We start from the raw sequence: 23674 nt of genomic DNA on the forward strand, positions 1-23674 counted from the left end.
AAAAAAAAAACTTTTTTATTTTTTCTTAAAGATTTTACTTACTTACACAAGAGAGAATCTGAGGCAGACCCTGCACTGAGCAAAGAGCCCAACGTGGGGGCTCTAGCCCACAACCTCAAGATCATGACCTGAGCCGAAACCAAGAGTCAGATGCTTAACCAAATGAGCCACCCAGGCACCCCCCCTTCAAAAACTTTTTGAAAAAAATATGGGAGACGCTTAATGACCTTGGGGTATGGAGTAGATTTCTTAAGACACAAAAGACACAAATGAGTAAGGAAAATAGTGATAGATTTAATAATCACTTCTATTCAACAAAATCATATGAAAAGTTAACTGATACACGACATACACTAGAAGAAAATATTTGCAATTCACTTAACAGACATAACCAAAACATGTAATAAACTCCTAAAATCAATTTAAAAACACAAAGCAAGGGTGCCTAGGTGGCTCAGCTGGTTAGGCATCTGACTGGATTTGGGCTCAGGTCATGATCTCACGGTTATGAGATCGGGCCCATGTGGGGCTCTGCGCTTGGTGTGGAACCTGCTTGGGAGTCTCTCTCTCTCCCTTCCCCCCCCCCACAGACTCCCACACCCTCACCCCTGCCCTGCTGGCAGCACAAACATGCACACTCTCTACCTCTCTCTCTAAAAAAAAAAGATAAAGCAATGGGCATGGTGGAGGGGAGCTGTAGCAGATAGTCAATTCAAGAAATGGAAACCTGAACACTCACTCAACATTTGAAAAAATGCTCAATTCTGGGTGCCTGGGTGGCTCAGTTGGTTAAGCGAATGCCTTCAGCTCAGGTCATGATCCCGGGGTCCTGGGATCAAGTCCCAAATCAGGCCCCCCTGCTCTGCGGGGAGCCTGCTTCTGCCTCTGCCTCTGCCACTCCCCCTGCTTGTGTGCACTCTCTGTCTCTCTCTCTCCCCGCCAAATAAATAAAATCTTTAAAAAAAAAAAGAAAAAATGCTCAATTTCATAATTACTCAAGAAAAATCTTAATTAAAAATTAAGATGATGGGGGCACCTGGGTGGCTCAGTTGGTTAGGCGACTGCCTTCGGCTCAGGTCATGATCCTGAAGTCGCGGGACTTTCCCACATCGGGCTCCCTGCTCAGCGGGGAGTCTGCTTCTCCCTCTGACCCTCCCCTCTCTCATGCTCTCTCTCTCTCTCTCTCTCATTCTCTCTCTCTCTCTCATTCTCTCTCAAATAAATAAATAAAATCTTAAAAAAAAAATTAAGATGATGTGATATCATCTTAAACCTCATCTGATTTGTAAACATGTAAAAATTCTGACAATGCCATGGATCACAGGATTTAGAAACAGCAGATTCTCATACTCTCTTGCTAAAACAAAGTGACACAATTTTGGAGGGTAATTTGGCAATATCAGTTAAAAGTTCTCATAATATCTATAACCTCTAACCCATTAACTTCACCTCTGGGTAATTTTCACTACAGAATTTCATTTCACACTTAGTAATCAATCATAGGGGGCCTGACTGACTCAGAACAGCGTGTGACTCCGGATTCTTGGAGTCGTGAGTTCAAGCCCCATGTTGGGTACAGAGATTACTTAAAAATAAATAAACTTACAAAAAACAAAGTTAGTAGCCACATACGTGGCAATTTCACAAAACATTTTATCCATACTGCCTACAATACAAACTGATACTTTCTATCCTATTTTAATTCCTAAACTGATTTCACAACCCATTCATTAATGGCTTCCAACATGCAGTATAAAAAACTTGCCACAGATCTTAAATATGTGCACAGGGATTCCTAATCAGGAATGTTCAATGTAGCATTGTTTTTTAAGAGAAAAATTTGGAAACCACCTAAATACCTACCAACATGATGATAAATTAAAAACACCTGTATTTTAATGTAACTGTACCCCAGATAAAAGTGATGTGTATAATTAGTTTGAACCATATGAAACTGTCATTTTTGTAGGTCAAAAATGGTAATGTATCAGGAATTTCATATGAATCAAAAATACGTGTTTCAAAAAAAAACAAGTTACAGAATAGGTAGAATACTGTTTACATCAAGTTTGAAAATATGCAAAACAATATTATGATTTGCTTATGAATGTATTTCTATTACATAAATCAGGCATTAGCAATGATCAACACCAAATTCACGATAGTGTTTAGTTCTGGAAACAAAGTGAAATGCAATCCAAGAAGGTGCTTCAAGTATATGTGCAATTTTTTCTAAAAAAAAAAAAAAAAAAAAATGGAGGGCGCCTGGGTGGCTCAGTTGGTTAAGCGACTGCCTTCGGCTCGGGTCATGATCCTGGAGTCCCGGGATCGAGTCCCGCATCGGGCTCCCTGCTCAGCGGGGAGTCTGCTTCTCCCTCTGACTCTCTTCCCTCTCGTGCTCTCTATCTCTCATTCTCTCTCTCTCAAATAAATAAAATCTTTAAAAAAAAAATAAAAATAAAAATAAAAAAATGGAAAGTATGAGAAAATGCTAAGATGTGATAAAGGTGTATGGTGGATATGTGAATGTTAATTATATTGGTCTCTGTAGTCTCCTGAATGTTTGAAATATTTTAAGGAAAAAAACCTATTACCCAAATAAAACACATCCGCAGCCTGAACTCAAACCAAACCCCCATGCAAAATTTCTTTCACTGGCTTGAAATGTTAATGATTAGTCCTCACCCTTTATCTAAGGCCTCCAGCAAAAACAAACAAAACAAAACAAAAACAGCTTTTATGTACTTCCCAACTTGAACAGTTCTTTAAAATCTGTCAAGAAAAGATTTACCCCTGGAAAATTGGGTCTTGTTCCTCCTCCCAGTTTAGTGCTCTGTATTTTACCATATTTCCATCTTTACCTTTGCTGCCAAGAAAACTCAAATCCAAATTTTATTCTTAGTCATTGAATTATGCTTCTTTCTTTTCCTCCTTTCCTCCTTATATTTTATTACACTTCTGGATGACACAGGATATAAATAAATTCCAAGCAAATAAGAAGTAACCTGCATGTTCCACCATGCTAAAGAGTTTTCACCACACCCCTTTCTTCCATGATCAAAGGAATGAGTGTATAGATACAATTATACATAATATGCTCACTAAACTAAGATTTCAGGGCATACAGGATTAAAGTGAATATGCTGCCAGAGAAAAATAATTAGCTAATATACTAACAAAGAAATGCAAACAAAAGGCCTAGATGGCCAAAATTTAATAAGCTAAGTTTGTTTCTTTATATGCTTTATAGGGGCACCTGGGTGGCTCAGTTGTTAAATGTCTGCCTTCGGCTCGGGTCGTGATCCCAGGGTCCTGGAATCGAGCCCCGCATCGGGCTCCCTGCTCCGCGGGAAGCCTGCTTCTCCCTCTCCCACTCCCCCTGCTTGTGTTCCCTCTCTCACTGTGTCTCTCTGTGTCAAACAAATAAAATCTTTAAAAAAAAAAAAAGACCATATGCTTTATATGCTTTGTTTTCTAGTACAAGGATACTGCAGAAAATACATAAATCCAATATGAATATGTAATACTGGGGCGTCTGGGTGGCTGTCGGTTAAGCATCTGCCTTCAGCTCAGGTCACAATCTCAGGGTCCTAGCCCCGCGTCGGGCTCCCTGCTCAGTGGGGAGTCTGTTTCCCCTCTCCCTCTGCCCCCCCCCATGCTTGCATCCTTGCTCTGTCTCTAAAACAAAATTTTTAAAATAGAAAGATAAAATTTGTTTTCAAAAAAAGAATATGGAGCACCTGGGTGGCTCAGATGGTTAAGCGTCTGCCTTCGGCTCAGGTCGTGATCCCAAGGTCCTGGGATTGAGCCCCACATCGGGCTCCTGGCTCAGTGGGAAGCCTGCTTCTCCCTCTCTCTCTGCCACTTCCCCTGCTCATGCTCTATCTCTGCATCTCAAATGAATAAAATCTTTAAAAAATTTTAATAAGAACGTGTAATACTATAAATCAGCTATAAAAAAAATTCTATTTTTCTGCGCTTTTCCATTAAAAACTTCAAATGTCTTTTCCAACAGGTATTGTCCCTATGCCTGAAGATATTCTGGCAGTTTCCAGAATTTAGCTTCATTTTTCCTTCTCTCTGGACTGTTATGTCTAATTAAGCCAGGCTATAAAATCATTTAGCCAGCATACATCCCCTCTAACACATGGTATACTGCAATACAGAAAAATCAAAACCATGGGTTACATGAAACAAATCCCCTATTCAATCCATTCCTTAACTTCCAAAACTGAATACCAAATGTTACATGTTAAATAGGTTAATTATTCCTAGCAAACAGGTCCTAGGATATTCCTTATTTACCTCATTTTAGAATTAAAGGATGAAACAGACAACACACCCAAGATGACAATTTTATGCTGTAATTTTTCAAGTTTATATTTCACAAAGACTTTGAAAAGGTTATTTTTAACAAAATTAAAGCACTTCACTCAGCACAAGAGCATAATCCAATTTAGGTTTTAAAAAGACCATTTACTCCCCACTTGCTATATGCCAGGATTGCTGTTCAATATAAAGAAAACTACACTCTCCTTACTCTCAAAAAATATATAGTCTACTGGGCCATCCCTCAGACTCTTTTAACAGGCGTGGCAAAATCATACTGCTTTCAAGGACTGGGTAGGGAATCTAAATAGATGAACAGATCTTTAAAAAGTACTAGAAGAACTACAGAATGTAAGCTCCATCTAAAATAATTCTAAATCAACTTCAAAAGAATGCCATCACAACGAAACACATCTCCCAGTGAGAGAGACATAATACACTGCAAGGAACATTTAACTGATAATTAGATAAAGATTTTTTTAAAAAGTTGGCAATGGCATGGAGAAACTAGACCTCAGCCACATTTGTGGTGAGCGTTTACATTGCTGTGACCTTTCTGGATGGCATTCTGGTAACACATATCAAAATGAAACCCATGCTGCATTGTATGTTAACTAACTAAAATTTAAATAAAAATGTAAAAAAAATAATAAAAAACATGTACTTCCTTCAACTCAGTAACCAGACTCTTAAAAAGTTATCCTACAGAGTCATTAGCATCAACAATTGTACAATGTGTATGTACATAATACAATAAAACAATCTAAATATCCAGTAACAGAAACACTATTATGACTCACCCATTTAATAAAATACTAAAGAACTACTTAAAAGAACAGAGTAGATGCAGATGTACTGATGTGGGAATCTACTGTGAATATTAATTTTTAAAGCACACTACTATGAGCCAAGATGGCGCCACCTGCCGAGCTCCAAGGCTATTTCTAGTCACACCCAGAAGCATGATTCCAAGCCACAGCTGAGAAGGGTTGGCTAGTGTCAGGTGTAGGTTTTCTGAGAGCTGCTTATCGCCAGCCAATATGCACCCATCACGTCCAGCAGAAACAAACACTAGCTGCCCAGCAACCTGCAGCAGTTGCAGAATTAATAAAGTGGACCCTCTGCCTATGCTGAGAGTTTCTACAGCATTAGAATATTCACTACAAATCCAAGTGGAGATTTTCAAATTGCAACCAAATAAACCTAGCAAAAAACTGGCAAAGCTGGTGATGTTTATGGTCACTGCTACCCAAAACAGCTAGACAACTTTCCTCAAGAGCTGAAAGAGCTGCTCTCCTACAATTACACTGTCTTGAATGTAGATCTTCCAATAACATTTTGCAAAGCTTTGATCTCTGGGAGAAGAATCTCATCAATCCCTCAAGTTTGCTATTGCTCTTCTTTGAACTTCTACATTGCCATACAAGCAATACACTCATTTTGTGACTCATTAGAATAAAAGTGCAAAATACAAGAAAATGAATAAAGTATTACAGAATTTCATGTGCATGTTAAGAGACAGCAATGCAACTGCAGCCAAGATATCTTTGAAAGTGATGACTGAACTCTTCAGAAGAAACAACTGAAATGATGCCAATGACTGTCAATGTTATCGCAATTCACGCTTCTCTGAGGTCACCCAAGTATTAGTTGCTGCCCTGACCTTCTCCCTAGGAAAAGATGAACAAGAGAAACAAGACAGCAACTAAGAATGTTAGTGCAGCATGCCACAGGGAAAAGAGGCTCCAAACACAAGTAAAGGTCGAAAAGGTTATGAAAGTGCTTAGAAACAAACAAAAAAAAAAGGTGTTTAACTTCTCAGTTATCCGATTCATGATTCTCCAAGATTTTGCAGAAAAACTACTACTGCAGCTGAAGAGCTCTAAAGAGATATCTGAAGTGAATATGATGCTCTAGAAACTTATCTCTAGACTGGTGGGAATTTATGAGCGTTTTCTAACTTCTATCCCTTTGTGCAAAGGTTTCTACAGCAGCACCAAAGAGAATTAGTAAGATCCTTCCGTTTGGTGCATAAACACACAAACATCTCATCACCTGGTACAGTCCCAGAGATCATTCAGTCACTCATGATTATGGCCACCCATTTTGTTATGGACAAGAACTCTGGGGAAATCATGACAGTAGGAATCAATGAAAAAGATTCTATGAAAGAGGTAACAGTTTAATGACTTAAGAACTTCCTTAAGGCCTGGCCCAGTATAAAACACACAACGTTAAGAAAGTGACAATGTCTGCCAGAACTTTGACTCAGTTCTTCCAAACATTAAATCCCTCAGATTAAGAAATTCCAGGGTTAAGACTAGATAAAATCAAGAGTACAAAAATACAGAAAATTAGATGCTGAAGTTTACATTCTAGGAATGGAAGTGCTAGAGATTGAGAAAGAGGAAGAGAATGCTAAGAACAAAAAAGATGGGTGGGGAAGTATCTGTCTCGATGAGGAGGATGTTAATGGTAGTAACTAGGTTGATGTCCATCACTCTTCCAATAAAGAACAGCAAGAAAAATTCCAAGAAACCGAACAACTTCAAGGAGCCAGAATGTCCAGTCAAAAAATAAGCAGTCCTTCCAAGAAAAGCAACTGGCCCTACTATATAAACTTATGAAAAAGTAAAAAAGAATCAAATAACTTCCTAACAACTTTTCCATTCCACACGACTGTTAAATTTGTGTTATTAGTCTGAAAATTAGTGAATTAACAGTATTTTTTGGGGGGGGCATTAAAAAGTCAGAAACAGGGGCGCCTGGGTCCTGGAATCTGGCCCTGCGTCAGGCTCCCTGCTCCCTGCTCGGCGGGAAGCCTGCTTCTCCCTAGCTCACTCCCCCTGCTTGGGTTACCTCTCTTGCTGTGTCTGTCAAATAAATAAATAAAATCTTTAAAAAAAAAAAAGTCCAGACACACTACATTTTAAAAACCACCCAAAAAAAGCACACCACTGTGACTGGTTGGATCTCTTTTTAAAAAACAATTCTGCGGGGCGCCTGGGTGGCTCAGGTCATGACCCCAGGGTCCTGGGACGGAGTCCCGCATCTCCCGCATCGCATCTCCCATCGCATCTCCCGCATCGGGCTCCCCACTCAGCAGGAAGCCTACTTTTCCCTCTCCCACTCCCCCTGCTTGGGTTCCCTCTCTCGCTGTGCCTCTCTGCTAAATAAATAAATAAAATCTTAAAAAAAAAAAAAAAAACTCTGCAACATAAAAAGAAGCCCTATTATAAAATATAGATTTTAATTAATGACTATGTAACAATGGTTCATCAAGTGTAACAAATATACCACATTAATGCATGCTATTAATAATAGAAAATAGAGAGTAGGTGATATAGGAACTTCTATACTATCCACACAAAATTTTTGTAAACCTAAAACTGACCAAAAAATCAAGTCTATTAATTTTTTTAAAACCTGCATGTATAGACAGATTTGTGAATAAACCTTTGTATAAGCAGACAAAGAGCTGGAAATCTCTACATCAAACAACAGTGGATTTCTACAGAGAGTGAACTGGAAAGAAGGGCATAAGGACGAATCTTTACATCAAAAACTCTGGACTGTCTCAACTTTCCTACACTGAGCAGGGCTCTAATGAGAGGCTCTGTGACATATTGGGAGCCTGTGTCCTGAAGCCAGACTGCATGGATTCAAACCCCAACTGCACCATTAACGAGCTGATGAACTTGCGCAATTAATTTCTCTGTGCCTCAGTTTCATCTTTAAATATGGATACTAGTATGTGTATCCACAGAGCTGCTGCAGGTATTAAATAACTTAATACATGTAAAGTATTGAAACACTACCTAGCACACAGTAAGTGCTCAATAAATGGTGTTCACCACTACCATCAAGCATCTATTATTCCTGATTTTTTTTTTTAATCTTAACTGGTAAGACAAATCAGGAAAACTTGGCTCATCAAGCTCCTTTCTAGTAGCCAAATAACAATAATCTGAGGTTTTTTTAAAGCAGATTACAAACAGGGGTGCCCAGCTGGCTCAGGCCTTGCAACCCATGCTCTCAGGGTCATGAGTTCAAGACCCACGTTCGGTGTAGAAATTACCTTAAAAAAATAAAATTAAAAAAAAAAAGATTACAAACCACAACTTAACAGTATGAGCCCATTTATACAAAAGCAATCGCTAACAGATTCTGTAATAATCACACAAACAAACCCCTCGGAGTGGTGTGATTCTGGACAATTTTAACTTTCTTCTTTATACTTTTCTGACTCATTTTAACTTTCTACATTACATATGCATGATTGTTAATAAAATAAAGTAGGAGTCAGCAAACTTTTTCAATTTCGGGCCAGATAGTAAATATTTTAGGCTTTGTAGGCCATATGAGTCTCTGGCCCCACTACTCAATTCTACCTTGCACTGCAAAAGCAACCACAAACACCAAAATGAATACAAATGGCTCTCTCTCGATAAAAACTTAACTTACAAAAGCAGACAAAACTTGCCCCACAAGCTATAAAGTTTGAAGCCCCTGAGATAACGAATAAAACTATTTTCATTTTGGAACACAAGATGTGATTTATACTAAAGACAGTGCATTGGCTAAATTGATGCTACCGGTGGAAAAAGATTCATCCGTTTATTATTTGTATTAGTCTAGGGGTAGAAAAACACAAACTCTCTTTTAGGCTCTGGAAATCTCATCATTAGTGTTCAGATAAGAGAAAATTTGCTACTAAGTAGCCTGTAAAGTATAGATATGAACATATACTGGTGGATATGCAGTTACAAATAGAAGCTAAAAGAAATGTCTTTCATATTTATACCAATCTGAATTTTTTTCAAAGTTTATAATAATTCACCACCAAGCAGCTGCCACCACATGAGTGGAAGTCCCAACTAGTGATGAAATTATTTTAGTTACAAACTGTCAGTCAGCAAATGAAAATCTTAAATTTCTATGAAATGAAAAAACTAGGACTGAAAAAATCTATCAAATTCTAACAGATTGAGAGTGAGAGGGTGGTGAAAGGAAACAATGGGTGGCCTTTGTTAAGAGAACACTTCAAACTTCAGAAATGACAGTTTAAGATCTCCCCTCCAAAATTAAAGCTTTGGGTTGAAGGAAATTGTTTTTAACACTTCAGTGAGTTTTGTGATCAAATGATTTTAAATGTTATAACAGATTTCTTCAAGTTTTAAACGGTTTCTTGGGGGTGGGGGGGGCTGTTTTGGAAGAGATCTAATGGATTAACATAAGGCTGAGAAATCCAGAATCTACGAATAAAATATTAAAAGGCCATGCTACTAAAAAAAAAAAAAAAAAAAAAAAAATGCCAAGAACCTGCACTAAAGTCACCATAGCTAGTAAAATTCCGGTCGGACATTTGAATCTTTCTACCAAAAGTCACAGTTGGGCCGTCTCATGAAGTTGTCAAATTCCAGAGGCAAACATTTATATTTACTGTCAAAAGCCAGAGGGAGAAAAGAAGTTACCTATTAGTTTCCAATCCGACCTCTCTCAGAGACCCCTAGGATTGACTTAAACCGTGTTACCATCAGTTTTAAAAGAAGCAAACAGTGACAGACTTAGGAAACAAGGGCCCAAGGTTCTATCCCAAGTAGGTTGCCTGGAGCGCCACCGAAGAAAAGGTAAGGAAGGAAAATCTTCCTACCCCAGGGACTATAAAAGTAGTACCAAGCAGAACCCATTCGAAGCCTGCCACCAAAGAAATTCCTAGAACTAATAAAAGAGACGGAAATGAAGAAAGGGAGGGCAGTCTCTCGCTGGGCAATAAGGAAGGGCAAGTGCACGCGAAAGAAGAGCTGAGAGAGGGCTCCGGACCCCGTGCCGGGAGGGGCGAGGCGGGTGGGGGGCGTCAGGCGCTACAGACAGCAGTTGAAAGGAGAGCGGATCCAGGCCCCTCACGGTCGGCCCCTGGGGCCACTGCACTGCGCGCTGTGCCCCGCGGCGGGTCAGGTAAGAAGGAGGCCAAGTTGAAGGCTGGGACGAGCGCGCGCTCCCCGGCCCGCGCCGGGGACACTCTCCGCCTCAGCCCCTCACCTCCTCCTCGACCCCGGGGTCTCTCCCTTCGCCCGGGAAACAGAGCTAACACTCCAAAGACCCTCACCCAGAGCTTGTCGCCGCCTCGTCGCAGGTCTCGGACTCCTCGGGAACCACGGCGGAGGGGAAGGGGAGGAAAGGGGAGCGGAGGAGGGAGGGGACCCGGTGGAGCCGCGCCGCTGCCGCCGCCGCGATACCGCGTCTGAAATCCTGCTAGAGCCGCCGCGACAGCCGCCGCCGCGTCTTCCCGCCCCCACGACTGCACGTCGCCGTGACGCGCATCGCACGAGGCGGTTCGAACCAATAAGACCACAGTTTGTGCGCAGGCGCACTGGGCCAAACCGGAAACTGCTCTTCTGACCGCTCTAGAACGTGGATGCATCCTGGGAGTTGTGGTTCGACCAGGAACTCAACGAAAACAGTACTGAGCATCAACGGACCGAAAGAAAGAGTGCTCCATGGGAGCGCACACAAATCCCCTTCGTTTTTTTTTTTTCTCCCACCAAGAGCGGAAGCAGTTTCGATCAGAAGAGTCAGGGGCCCGCCCCAGCTTGGGGACGCTTTTTCCGGTCTCTATGGATACGGGCTACACACCTTGGGCGGAAGCCAAAATTTAGGGATTTAGGCTGGATCGTGTTTCTGCCAACAGCCAATATATTGCTAGGCGTCGTCTGTGAAAGCTTTCGAAATAAATCCGAAAGCATTAGCCAAGTCTTGTACAAAACAGTAGCGTTTGCCTTTTATTACCTTGTTAAGGTATTATGATTTATGCCCTACTCCTCAAAAACAAATGTGAACCCACTCACTCTTAGAATACATATAATTCAGAATGGTTTGTAAAATGTTTTTAATGTAATAGCAGGTCAGAAACTAATTCAGCATTAAATACTGTGTCCATTTCCCAGGGTGAGTGATTTTCTACCTTTGAGGTTTCAACGGAGCTCTAACTTCTTAGAAATCAAAGAATGGTTTGGTTACATACTATTTCTATAAGAAAAGGAAGTACAAGCCCTCAACCCCCCATCCAAAAGTTCGGTTTTTCACTAACCGAAAGATTTACAAAGAGGGAATTTTCCGCTTTTCCAAAATGGTAATTGTTTTTTGCCTTTCGCCTGAGCTTGAGAAAGGCTTCATAAGAACGCGCTGTATTTTCGGATAGCCGGGTGAAACCTGGATAAAAATTGGTTGGAATATAAAAGTGTTTTCCTCACGTTCAGCTCTAAGATGAATTTATCACCCTCTGAACAGGTTATTGCCTTAATAGTAAAAACTCTTGTTAATGATTAGAGAAAATCCATAAGCTTTCAAGAACGCTTATGTGCATACCTTGTTTGTCCTTCCCTTGATCCACAACAAGAGAAAACAAAGAATTCTGGAAAAAGTTTCACAGATCTCATATCAAAAGGCCTAGAGTCTAATGTATGAGGGAAACACCCCTCCCCCCAAAAATAGAGAACTCTTCAACCCTGGAAATGTAAATCCTAGAAGTGATTAAAGTTACTAAAATCACAAAAAGCATGAATAAGATGATCTTAATACTAATACTTTAGACCACCCAGTTAAGCTTGCAAGACATAAAATTAATACAAATTAAATTATAGAAATTAAATGTAAAGGACGAAATTCCCTTCAAGGAGTGATTTACATTGAAAATATAAATTACCTTTTTTTAAGTTTGCAGTAATTTGTAAAGATATAGCAATAATGACTTCTATTTTTCCAGACGTAAAGACATAAAGCTTTTGAGATTGAAATCAAGGAAGACATTCATACACTTCCACAGCACATCAGAAACAAAACACAGGCACCTTTGGATAGCAAATTTGACCCAGTATACCAACTCACATAGCAAAAAGATGAGAAGAACAAGAGCCTCAGGCTTGATAAAAGGTCTGGTAGAGGTGACAGAGCCATATAAGAAAGATAATTTAAAAAGAGATTGTTCGAAGATCTCAAATCTTTTCTCAAATCATCCTTGTCTCTTAATGATTTGCTTTGACAAAGTGCTTTCCTCTAAGAAACTTCCTCTGGAACAGTACTTTATATGCTAAAACATGTGAGAAAGATTGTTCTCATTTTCCCACCAAGATTTTACCTCTCATTCTCTGTCACCTTGATCCCATTCCCAGATCACTATTGCCAATTCCTGATGCTTTCAATGATAAAATAAACCACATTATTTCTTCAAAATGCTCACACCTTCTCAGCTGATGAGGATATTGCCACCATACTTCCCATACATGTCAGATGTCTATGCTGGCTTCATCCACGTCCCTTACCCAAATGTCACCATTAAATGTTCCAAAGCAGATTTCTCAGGCCTCTCTCCCAGGCTGTACTTCAGTTAATAATCCTTATATATATTATCCTATGACTAGCTGTCCAAAACCCAAAGAGAATTCAGTAAAATTCTGTATCCTCCAGTGTCAGCTGTGGATCTTTAGAATCTCTGCTCTCTCCATTCTTATCGTGTCACACTTCCCCACAGGAGAGTGTAGTTCTTCATCTTCTGCAGCACCAAGACAAGAGTCCCTTCTACCCCTACACCCCATACTAGTCACCAGTGACACAACAGTGCCCTGTGGCACAGCTAGTCTGATGTAGTCATCTCCACAATTATCAGATGCTGTTGACAAGGAGAATGCATCACTGGATGAGTAACATTCATAATCTAGTTGCGGCCATCCTGGAATGAGGCTTCAGTGACATTACAGTATGTTGCTGAAATGGTAATATTGGACTTTGTTCTAGGAACAGACTTAGCTTCCATTGTGATATGCAAGTCAATAGCCAATGGGAGTTGAAGATGTATCTAAAACAAGCAAATGAAGGTGCAGCTTTCAAATTCTAAAGGGTTAAAAAAAAAAAAAGCCCTCTGGACTCCATTGTGAACTTAAACTGAGTCCACAACTGGTTTTTGTTACTTCTATAAAGAGCAGAAGAATTGTCCCATTCATTATTTTTCTAATCAGAACAATTGCTATTTTCAAGAAGAAAAAAAAGCCAAATTATCTGCTAGAGAAAACCAAATTAGTAGTCTTCTTTGAATTGTTTCCATGACTTTCCCCCAAAAGATTACAAAGGGAAATCAGCTTCATTACTACAACATACTTAAAGGCCCCTAAACTCTTCTTTTCTTTGCCAATATCTATAAGCTTTTGAGGGGCGCCTGGGTGGCTCAGTTGTTAAGCATCAGCCTTCAGATTATGAAGGTCATGATCCCAGGGTCCTGGGATCAAGGCCCGTGTCGAGCCCCACATCAGGCTCCCTGATCAGCGGGGAGCCTGCTCTCCCTCTACTGTTCCACCTACTTGTGCTCCTCTCTCATTGTCAAATAAATAAAATCTTAAAAAAAAAAACGTTTGAAATATAAACATTAGAACTGAAGGAAAAATCTGGACAATATAGAAGTCGGACCATAAAAAAAGATAAAGCAAAAGAAAAAGCAAGGAATCTTTCTCATATATATGTTGTAGGAGAGGAGAAACTCTTATCCCCGTATGTTCCATGGCTGGCCTATGAATTAAACTGACAGAAGACAGATTAAGAGGAGAAAAGCATGCAAATGTATTTAATATTTTTATGTGTATTCAAGTATCTTCAGAAAGAAAATGAAGACCTGAGGAAGACTTTATTGTTTTTTGAAGATTTTATTTATTTATTTGTCAGAGAGAGAGAGAGTGCAAGCAGGGGGAGCAGCAGGAGAGAGGGAGAAGCAGACTCCCCGCTGACCAAGGACCCATACATGGACTCAGTCACAGGATCCCGGGATCATGACCTGAGCTGAAGGCAGATGCTTGACTGACTGAGCCACCCAGGGGTCCCTGAGGAAGACTGTAGACAGAAAAGCTTATAAACTTTTTATACAAAAAATGAAAAACTGTAGTTATGTGACAAGACAAAGGGACTTCTGCTAAGAACAGTAAATTGTGGGGCAATGACTAGGAACTATACTGGGGAAACTAAGAGTTACTTTAGTAGGTTTGTTTGTACATGTCTATTTTAGCATTGAATCCCAATCTCTGCTAATATGAATGTTCATCTCAAGGGATGGATGTCAACTAAACTTATTGTGGTGATCATTTAGCAACATATACATATATCCCATCATTATGTTGTACACCTTAAACTCATACAATATTAAATGTCAATTATATCACAATAAAACTGGGAGGGAAAAAAAAATAATGTTCTCTTCCTGGCACAGAAAGGGTACCTTTCTCATGGGAAATTTTATGACCTGTTTTTAGATAGAAAGGGGAAGGGTAGAGAGCCCTTCATGCATCTGCTGTTTCTCAAGTGCTCTCAGTTCAAAATAATCAACATGCGAAAGTGTCATATTTTGGGATGGCACGTTCTGAACCCCTTCAATGTAAAACAGTCAAATGCAGCCAGCTAACTGGATTTTGAAGCATAGGGATTCAAAGGTATTAGTTGCTTTAAAAATAATCTAGTAATCTATATAGCACAGTGAAAAACATAAATATCTCTATTCTGGCTTAATTGCAATTACAATGATATCAAATATATATTGATAGATATCACATTAGTCTTAGATTTGAAAGTTTTCGAGGAGGCCATTTTAAACACTTAGAGAGAGGGGCCTGGGTGCTTCAGTCGTTAAGCATCTGCCTTCAGCTCAGGTCCTGATCCCATGGTCCTGGGACCCAGCCCCACATCGAACCCCACATTGAGCCCCACATTGGGCTCCCTGCTCAGTGGGAAGCCTGCTTCTCCCTCTCCCGTTCCCCCTGCTTGTGTTCCCTCTCTTGCTGTGTCTCTCTGTCAAATAAATAAATAAAATCTTAAAAAAAAAAACCACTTAGAGAAACATCATGACACACTAAATTTCCATTTGGGCCACATTTCAGTAATGTTTAAAACTGAGGATGGGGCACCTAGGTGGCTCAGTCGGTTAAGTGTCTGCCTTAGGCGCAGGTAATTATCTCAGGGTCCTGGGATCGAGTTCCACATCTGACTCCCTCCTCAACAAGGAGCCTGTTTCTCCCTCTCCTCCATGCTCTTGCTCTCTCTTACTATCTCTGTCTCTCTCTCTCTCAAATAAATGGATGGAATCTTTGAAAAATAAATAAAACTGAGGATAAAGAACAGTATAAACATTCTCATAATTACATAAATTAGAATACCAGTTCCACAAACACAGGTTAAGTAACATAGCCCTGGGGAATGAGCAGAAGACAAACATCCTGGCTGTGCTGCTAACGGACTCACTGTACAACTGTGACCGATGCACAGTTCCTGTAAAGCTTTGGTATCTTCATCAATGAAATGAAGATGTCTATTAATACATTTTTTTGAAAGGACAGAGAAAAGAAACACATAACGTTATGAATGTACTTGAAGTGGGAAGGGGTGGAAAATAGGTCTGGGAACTAAGAATTCACCTTCATTGGTAATAGTTCATTTCCACTCTATGAAGACAGATAAAGCAAATGACAAATGCTTGACATTTATTAATCCTGGGTGATGTGTACATGGATGTGTGTTAGAGTCTTCTCCAAACATTTTTTTTAAACACACTTTTGAGTTAAGAGGCATTTTATTTTATTTTATTTTATTTTATTTTATTTTATTTTATCTTTTTAGACAGGGGATGGGGTAGGGAAGGGCAGAGGGAAAGAAAGAACCTTAGGAATCTTAAGCAGGCTCCACGCCCAGTGCAAAGCCTGATGCAGGGCCCAATCTCACGACTCTGACCTGAGCCAAAGTCAAGAATCAGACACTTAATGGACTGAGCCACCTAGGGGTCCGTTCTCTAAACATTTTTTTTTTTTTTTTGTGGTTTGTAAAAATCAACTTCATTGAAGTACACGATTTTTTGTGCACAGTTCAAATAACAGGTTTTTCTCAGCTATATTGATGTATAACAAACAAAATTGTAAGACATTTAAAGTTTACAACATGAAGATTTGATATACATGTACATTGTGAAAGGATTGCCTCCACCAGAAAGTTAATTAATACATATGTCACCTCACATATTTACTTTTGTGTGTGTTGGTGAAAACATTTAAGTCCTACTCTCTTAGCAAGTTTCAATGATAAAATACAGTGTTATCAAACATGGTCACCATTTTATAACTTAGATCCTCAGAGCTTACTCATCATATAACTGAAAGTTTGTACCCTTTTACCAACTTCTCCCTCTTTCCCCTACCCTGTAGTCCTTGGCAACCTCTTTTCCACACTATGGTTCTACAAGTTCAACTTTTTTTTTTTTAGATTGCACATGTAAGTGATACCATGCAGTAGTATTTGTATTTCTCTGTCTAGCTTATTTCATTTAGCATAATGAACGCCAGCTTCGTCCATGTTGTAGCAAATAAAAAGATCTTCTTCTTCGTTTTTTAAAATATTTTTATTTATTTATTTGTCAGAGAGAGAGAGTACAAGCACGGGGAGTGGCAGGCAGAGGGAGAAGCAGGCTCCTCACTGAGCAGGGAGCCTGGTGGGTAACTCGATCCCAGGACTCCAGGATCATGACCTGAGCTGAAGTCAGATGCTTAACACACCAAGCCACCCAGGAATCCCAAGATTTTCTTCTTTTTAAGGATGATAATATTCCATTATATATATATGGCACATTTCCTTGATCCATTCAGGCATTGATGGACACTTAAGCTGTTTCTACACCTTGGCTGTTGTGAATAATTCTTCAGTGAACACAGGAGTGTAAATATCTCTTCAAAACAATGGTTTTGTTTCCTTTGGATACATATCCAGAAGTGGGATAGCTGGATCATATGGTAGTTCTACTTTTTTTTTTTTTAAGTAAACTTTACACCCAGTGTGGGGCTCAAACTCATGACCCTAAGATTAAGAGATACATGCTCTACCAACTAGGCCAGCCAGGTGCCCCAGTAGTTCTACTTTTAATTTCTTGATGAACATCTATCCTGATTTATATTGCTACCAGCAGCATATACGGGTTCCCTTTTCTCCACCTTCTCTCTCTCTTTTTTTTTCAGCGTGGAGCCCGGTGCCTAGTGTGGAACCCAAACCGGGGTTTGAACTCACGACCCTGAGATCAAGACCCAAGGTGAGATCAAGTTGGACACTTAACCAATTGCCTCCTTTTCTCCACATTCTTTTTTTTTTTTAAGACTTTATTTATTTGACGGAGAGAGCAAGAAAGCACAAGCAGGGAGAACAGGAGAGGGAGAGGGAGAAGTAGGCTCCCCGCCAAGCAGGGAGCCCGATGTGGAGCTCGATACCAGGACCCTGGGATCATGACCCGAGCCGAAGACAGATGCTTAACGATCTGAGCCACACGGGCACCCCTTTTCTCCACATTCTTGATAGAATTTGTTAGCTCCTGTATTTTTTATAATAACCATCCTAACAGGTGTGAGGTTAAATAAGTTTTTATTTACATTTCCCTGAAGATTAGTGATGTTGAGATTTTTATGTATTTGTTGGATATTTGTATGTTTTCTTTGGAAAAATGTATATTTGGGTCCTTTGGCCATTTTGAAATTGAGTTACTTTTTTTTAGGAGTTCCTTCTATATTTTGGATATTAACCACTTATCAGATATGTGGTTTCCAATATTTTATGCCATTTCATAGGTTTCCTTTTCATTTTGTTGTTGATGGTTTCATTTGCTGAGCAGAAGCTTTTTAATTTGAGGTAGTGGACTTGCTTATTTTTGCTTTTGGTGTCAAATCCAAACATTCATTGCCAAGACCAATGTCAAGGAGCTTATTCTCTATGTTTTCTTCCTAGGAATTCTATGATTTCAGGTCTTATGGTCAAGTCTTTAATACATTTGGAGTTGATTTTTGTATATCATATGAGATAATGGTCCAGTTTCCTTCCTTTGCATATTGATATCCAATTTTTCCAACACCATTTATTAAAGAGACTATCCTTTTCTCATTGTATATTCTTGGCTTCTTTGTCAAAAATTAATTTACCATATGCATGGGGTTTTTTCTCTGCTCTCTATTCTGTTCTTTTGATTATTGTGTCTCTTTTTATGCCAAAACTATACAATACTGTATAGCTTTATAATATAGTTTGAAATCAGGAAGCATGATCCCTCCAGCTTTGTTTTTCTTCCTCAAGGTTGTTTGGCTATTCAGTGTCTTTTGTGATTTCTTATAAACTTTAAGATTGTTTTTCTAATCCTGTGAAAAATGTCATTGAAAATTTGATAGAGGGGTGCCTGGGTGGCTCAGTCGATTAAGCGTTTGCCTTCAGCTCAGTTGATGATCCCAGGGTCCTGGGTTCGAGCTCCACATCGGGCTCCTTGCTCATTGGGGAGCCTGTTTCTCCCTCTCCCTCTGCCTCTCCCTCTGCCTCTCCTTCTCTCTCAAATAAATAAATAAAATCTTAAAAAATTTTTGATAGAGATTACATTTAATCTGCCGATCACTTTGGATAGTATGCACATTTTAACAATATTAATTCTTCCAATCCATAAACATGAAACATCTTTCCATTTATTTGTGTCTTCTTCCATTTTTTTCAGCAATGACATAGTTTTCAACATACAGAACTTTTACCTCCTTAGTTAAATTTATTCCTAAGTGGGGATGCCTGGGTGGCTCAGTTCGTTAAGCATCTGCCTTTGGCTCGGGTCATGATCCCGGGGTCCTAGGATCAAGTCTCATGTCAGCTCCTTGCTCAATGGGGAGCCTGCTTCTTCCTCTCCCTCTGCCTGCCACTCCCCTTGCTTGTGTTGTCTCTCTCCTTCTCTTTCTGACAAGTAAATAAATAAAATCTTTTAAAAAATTTATTCCTAAGTATTTTATTATTTTTGATGCTATAGTAAATGAGATTTTTTTTTTAAAGATTTTATTTATTTATTTGAGAGAGAGAATGAGATAGAGAGAGAGAGTATGAGACGGGGGAGGGTCAGAGGGAGAAGCAGACTCCCCGCTGAGCAGGGAGCCCGATGTGGGACTCGATCCCAGGACTCCAGGATCACCACCCGAGCCGAAGGCAGTCGCCCAACCAACTGAACCACCCAGGCGCCGTAAATGAGATTTTTTTATTCCTCTCCCAGATAGTTTATCATTAATGTATAAAAATGCAATTGATTTTTGTATACTGATTTTTTTATCCTGTAAATTTGCTGAATTCATTAATTAGTTCTAGCAGATTTTGTCTGATCTTAGAGGAAAAGCTTTCAGCTTTTTTACCATTGAGTGTGATGTTAGCTGTGGGCTTGATACAATGGTCTTTATTATGATGAAGTACATACCTTCTATACCAAGTTTATTGAGAGTTTTGTCAAATGTTTTTCCTGCATCTATTGAGATGATCATATGATTTTTATCCTTCCTTTTATTAATGTAGTATATCACATTGATTGATTTATGGATGTTGAACCATTCTTGTATCTCTAGAATAAATCCCACTTGATCATGGAGTTTGATCCTTTCAATGTACTGTCAAATTTGGTTTGCTAGTATTTGTTCAGGATTTTTGCATCTATGTTCTTTAGTGATATTGGCCTCTAATTTTCTTTTCTTTCTTTTTTTTTAAGGACTTTATTTATTTATTTGACAGAGAAAGAGAGAGAGAACAAGTAGGCAGAGTGGCAGGCAGAGGGAGGAGAACCAGGCTCCCCACCGAGCAGGGAGCCCAATGCAGGGCTCAGTCTCAGGACCCTGGGATCATGACCTGAGCCTAAGGCAGACGCTTAACCAACTTAGCCACCCGGGTGCCCCATGCCTCTAATTTTCTTTTCATGCAGTGCCCTTGTCTGGTTTTGGTATCAAAGTAATGCTAGCTGCCTCAAATGAGGGAAGTGTTTCCTCCTGTATTTTTTGGAAGACTTTGAGAAGGATTGGTATTATTCTTCTTTAAATGTTTGGTAGAATGCACCAGTAAAGCCATTTCACCCTGGACTTTTGTTTATTGTCAGGTATTTGGTTTTTTTTATTTTTTTTAAGATTTTTTATCTTTATTTATTTATTTGAGAGAGAGAGAGAAACAGCATGAGAGGGGAGAGGGCCAGAGGGAGAAGCAGGCTCCCCGCTGAGCCGGGAGCCCGATGCGGGACTCGATCCCAGGACTCCGGGATCATGACCTGAGCTGAAGGCAGTCGCCCAACCAACTGAGCCACCCAGGTACCCCAGGTATTTGATTACAGATTCGATCTCCTTACTAATAATTGATCTCTTCAGATTTTTCTATTTCTTTATGATTCAGTCTCGGTAGGTTGTATATTTCTAGGAATTTATCCATTTCTTCTAGGTTGTCTAATTTGTTGACATATAATTGTTCATACCAGTCTTTTATGATCCTTCATATTTGTTTGGTATCAGTTGTAACTTCTCCACTTTTATTTGTAATTTTATTTGTTTGCATTCTCTTTCTGGGTTTTTTTGGTAAATCTAGCTAAAAGTTTGTGTATCTTGGGGCGCCTGGGTGCTTCAGTTGGTTAAGCGACTGCCTTCGGCTCAAGTCATGATCCCAGGGTCCTGGGATCGAGCCCCACATTGGGCTCCCTGCTCAGCAGGAAGCCTGCTTCTCCCTCTCCCACTCCCCCCGCTTGTGTTCCCTCTCTCTCTGTCTCTCTCTCTCTCTCTGTGTCAATTAAATAAAATCTTTAAAAAATAAAAATAAAAAAATAAAAGTTTGTGTATCTTGTTTATCTTTTCCAAAAAAAAAAAACGCTCTCAGTTTCATTTACATTTTCTATTGTCTTTTCAGTCTCTATTTATTTTCACTGTGATCTTTATTGTTTTCTTCCTTCTACTAGCTTTGATCTTCATTTGTGCTTCCTTTTCTAATGCCTTAAAGTGTAAAGTTAGATTGTTTAATTGAGACCTTTCTTTTTCTTAATGTAGGCATTTATCACTATGAACTTCCTTCTTTTTTTTTTTTTTTAAAGATTTTATTTATTTATTTGAGAGAGAAAGAGAGAATGAGAGATAGAGAGCACGAGTGGGAAGAGGGTCAGAGGGAGAAGCAGACTCCTTGCCGAGCAGGGAGCCTGATGTGGGACTCGATCCCGGGACTCCAGGATCATGACCTGAGCCGAAGGCAGTTGCTTAACCAACTGAGCCACCCAGGCGCCCCTATGAACTTCCTTCTTAGAACTGCTTTTGCTGCATCCCATAAGTTTTAGTAAGTTTATTTCCATTTTCATTTGTCTCAAGATATTTTTTTCTCTTTGGGTTTATTTGACCCATGGATTATTCAGTAGCATATAGTTTAATCTCCACATATTAGGTTAATTATTCAGTTTTCTTCTTGTAATTGATTTGCAGTTTTATACCATTATTATCAAAAAAGATGTTTGACATCATTTAAATCTTCTTGAAGTTATTAAGGCTTTTTTTGTGGGGGCACCTGGGTGGCTCAGTTGTTAGTCATCTGCCTTTGGTTCAGGTCATGATCCCAGGGTCCTGGGATTGAGCCCCACATCGGGCTCCCTGCTCAGCAGGGAGCCTGCTTCTCCCTCTCCCACTCCCCCTGCTTGTATTCCTTCTCTTGCTGTCTCTCTCTGTCAAATAAGTAAATAAAATCTTTAAAAAAATAAAAAAATAAATACTTGTTTTGTGGCCTAAAACAAAATCTATCCTGGAGAATGTTCCATGTGTGCTGGAGAAGACTGTATATTCCACTGCTATTCAATGGAATGTTTTATAAAATGCCTGTTAGATCCATCTGATCAAATATGTAGTTTAAATCCAATGTTTCCATATTGATTTTCTGTCTGGATGCTCTATCCATTGTTAAAAATGGGGTTTTGAAGTTCCCTACTATTATTGTATTGCTGTCTATTTTTCCCTATCAATCTGTTAACATTTGCTTTATATATTTAAGTTCTCCTATGTTGGGAGCATAAATATTCCTTATGTTATATCATCTTGATGAATTGACTCCTTTATATAATGGCTTTTGTCTCTTGCTACTGTCTTTGCCTTAAAGTCTGTTTTCTGTCGTAAGTATAGTTAACTCTGCTTTCTTTAGGTTTTCATTTGCATGGACTATCTTTTTCCATCTCTTCACTTTCAGGCTGTGTGTCTTTAAAGCTGAAATGAGGGGCACCTGGGTGGCTAAGTTGGTTGAGCATCCAACTCTTGATTTCTGCTCAGGTCATGATCTCAAGGTCCTGAAATCAAGCCCTTAGTTGGGCTCTGCACTCAGCAGGGAGTCTGCTTGAGATTCTCTCTCTCTCTCTCTTGCTCTGCCCCTCCTCCTGCTCCTGTTCTCTCTCTCTCTTTCAAATAAATAAATAAACAAATAAAATCTTTTTTTTCTTTAAAGTTGAAATGAGTCTCTTGTAGGCAGGACATAGCTGGGTCTTGTTTTTATCCATTCAGCCATTCTGTCTTTTGATTGGAGAATCTAATCCATTTACATTTAAAGTAACTGTTGAAAGATATGAACTTACTATTACCATTTTGTCCATTGTTTTCTGGTTGTTTTGTATTTCTTTTATTTTGTTTGTCCCTTCCTTCATGTTTTAATGAATTTCTTTTTTTCTTTTTTTATTGAAATATAGTTGACACACAATGTTATGTGAGTTTTCAGGTGTACATGTGGTATAATTATTTTCTATGGTAGTATGCTCTGAGTCATTTCTCTTTATCTTTTGTGTATTTACTGTAGGTTTTTGCTTTGTGGTTATCATGTGGCTTACATAAAACTCTTATCTTTATAAAAGTCTATTTTATAGCTGATAACAACTTCAAACACATGCAAAAGCTCTACATTATTATACACTCCCCCCATTTTGTGAAACCCATGCTGTGTCACAATTTACATCTTTATCCATTTGCAAATTATTGTAGTACAGTTATTTTTAATACTTTTGTCTTTTAATAATCCAACTAGAGTATAAGAAATTTATCCACAACAATTATAACATTAGAGCATTCTGAATTTAACTCTACAGTTGATCTTTGAACAACATGGGAGTTAGAGGCACCAAGTCCTCATGCAGGAAAATATCCATGTATAATTTTTGACTCCAACAAATGAACTACTAATAGCATACTATTAACTGAAAGCCTTTCCAGTAACATAGTCAATTAACACATGTATTTGTATGTTATATGTATTATATAATCTATTATAATAACTAAGCTAGAGAAAGGAAATGCTTTTAAGAAAATCATGAGGAACAGAAAATACATTTATGGTACTGTACTGTATTTATTGAAAAAATCCACTTATAAGTGGATCTGTACAATTCAACCCATGTTGTTCAAGGGTCAACTGTATATTTACTTTTACCAGTGAGTGTTATACTTTTGTATGTTTTCCTGTTACTAGTTAGGGTCCTTTTAATTCAGCTTAAAGAGCTCCTTTTAACATT

The 23674-nt window shown here is 39.0% G+C and overlaps 1 protein-coding gene and 1 pseudogene across 1 annotated transcript in view; one reads left to right on the top strand and one right to left on the bottom strand.

Moving 5' to 3' along the window:
* Positions 1-10615, bottom strand: part of ADIPOR2 (adiponectin receptor 2) — a 99204-nt gene extending 88589 nt beyond the window's left edge. Inside the window, exon 1 of the mRNA XM_028121118.1 lies at positions 10439-10615. The gene's annotated coding sequence lies outside the window, so the exon portion shown is untranslated. The remainder of the gene's footprint in view (positions 1-10438) is intronic.
* Positions 5242-6815, top strand: LOC114222505 (protein SDA1 homolog pseudogene; annotated as a pseudogene).
* Positions 10616-23674: the final 13059 nt, after the last annotated feature.

This window comes from Eumetopias jubatus, unplaced genomic scaffold, assembly GCF_037043125.1.
Source record: "Eumetopias jubatus isolate StellerSeaLion01/CBP00866 unplaced genomic scaffold, mEumJub1_p1.0 scaffold_8, whole genome shotgun sequence".
NCBI classification, from domain to species: Eukaryota; Metazoa; Chordata; class Mammalia; order Carnivora; family Otariidae; genus Eumetopias; species Eumetopias jubatus.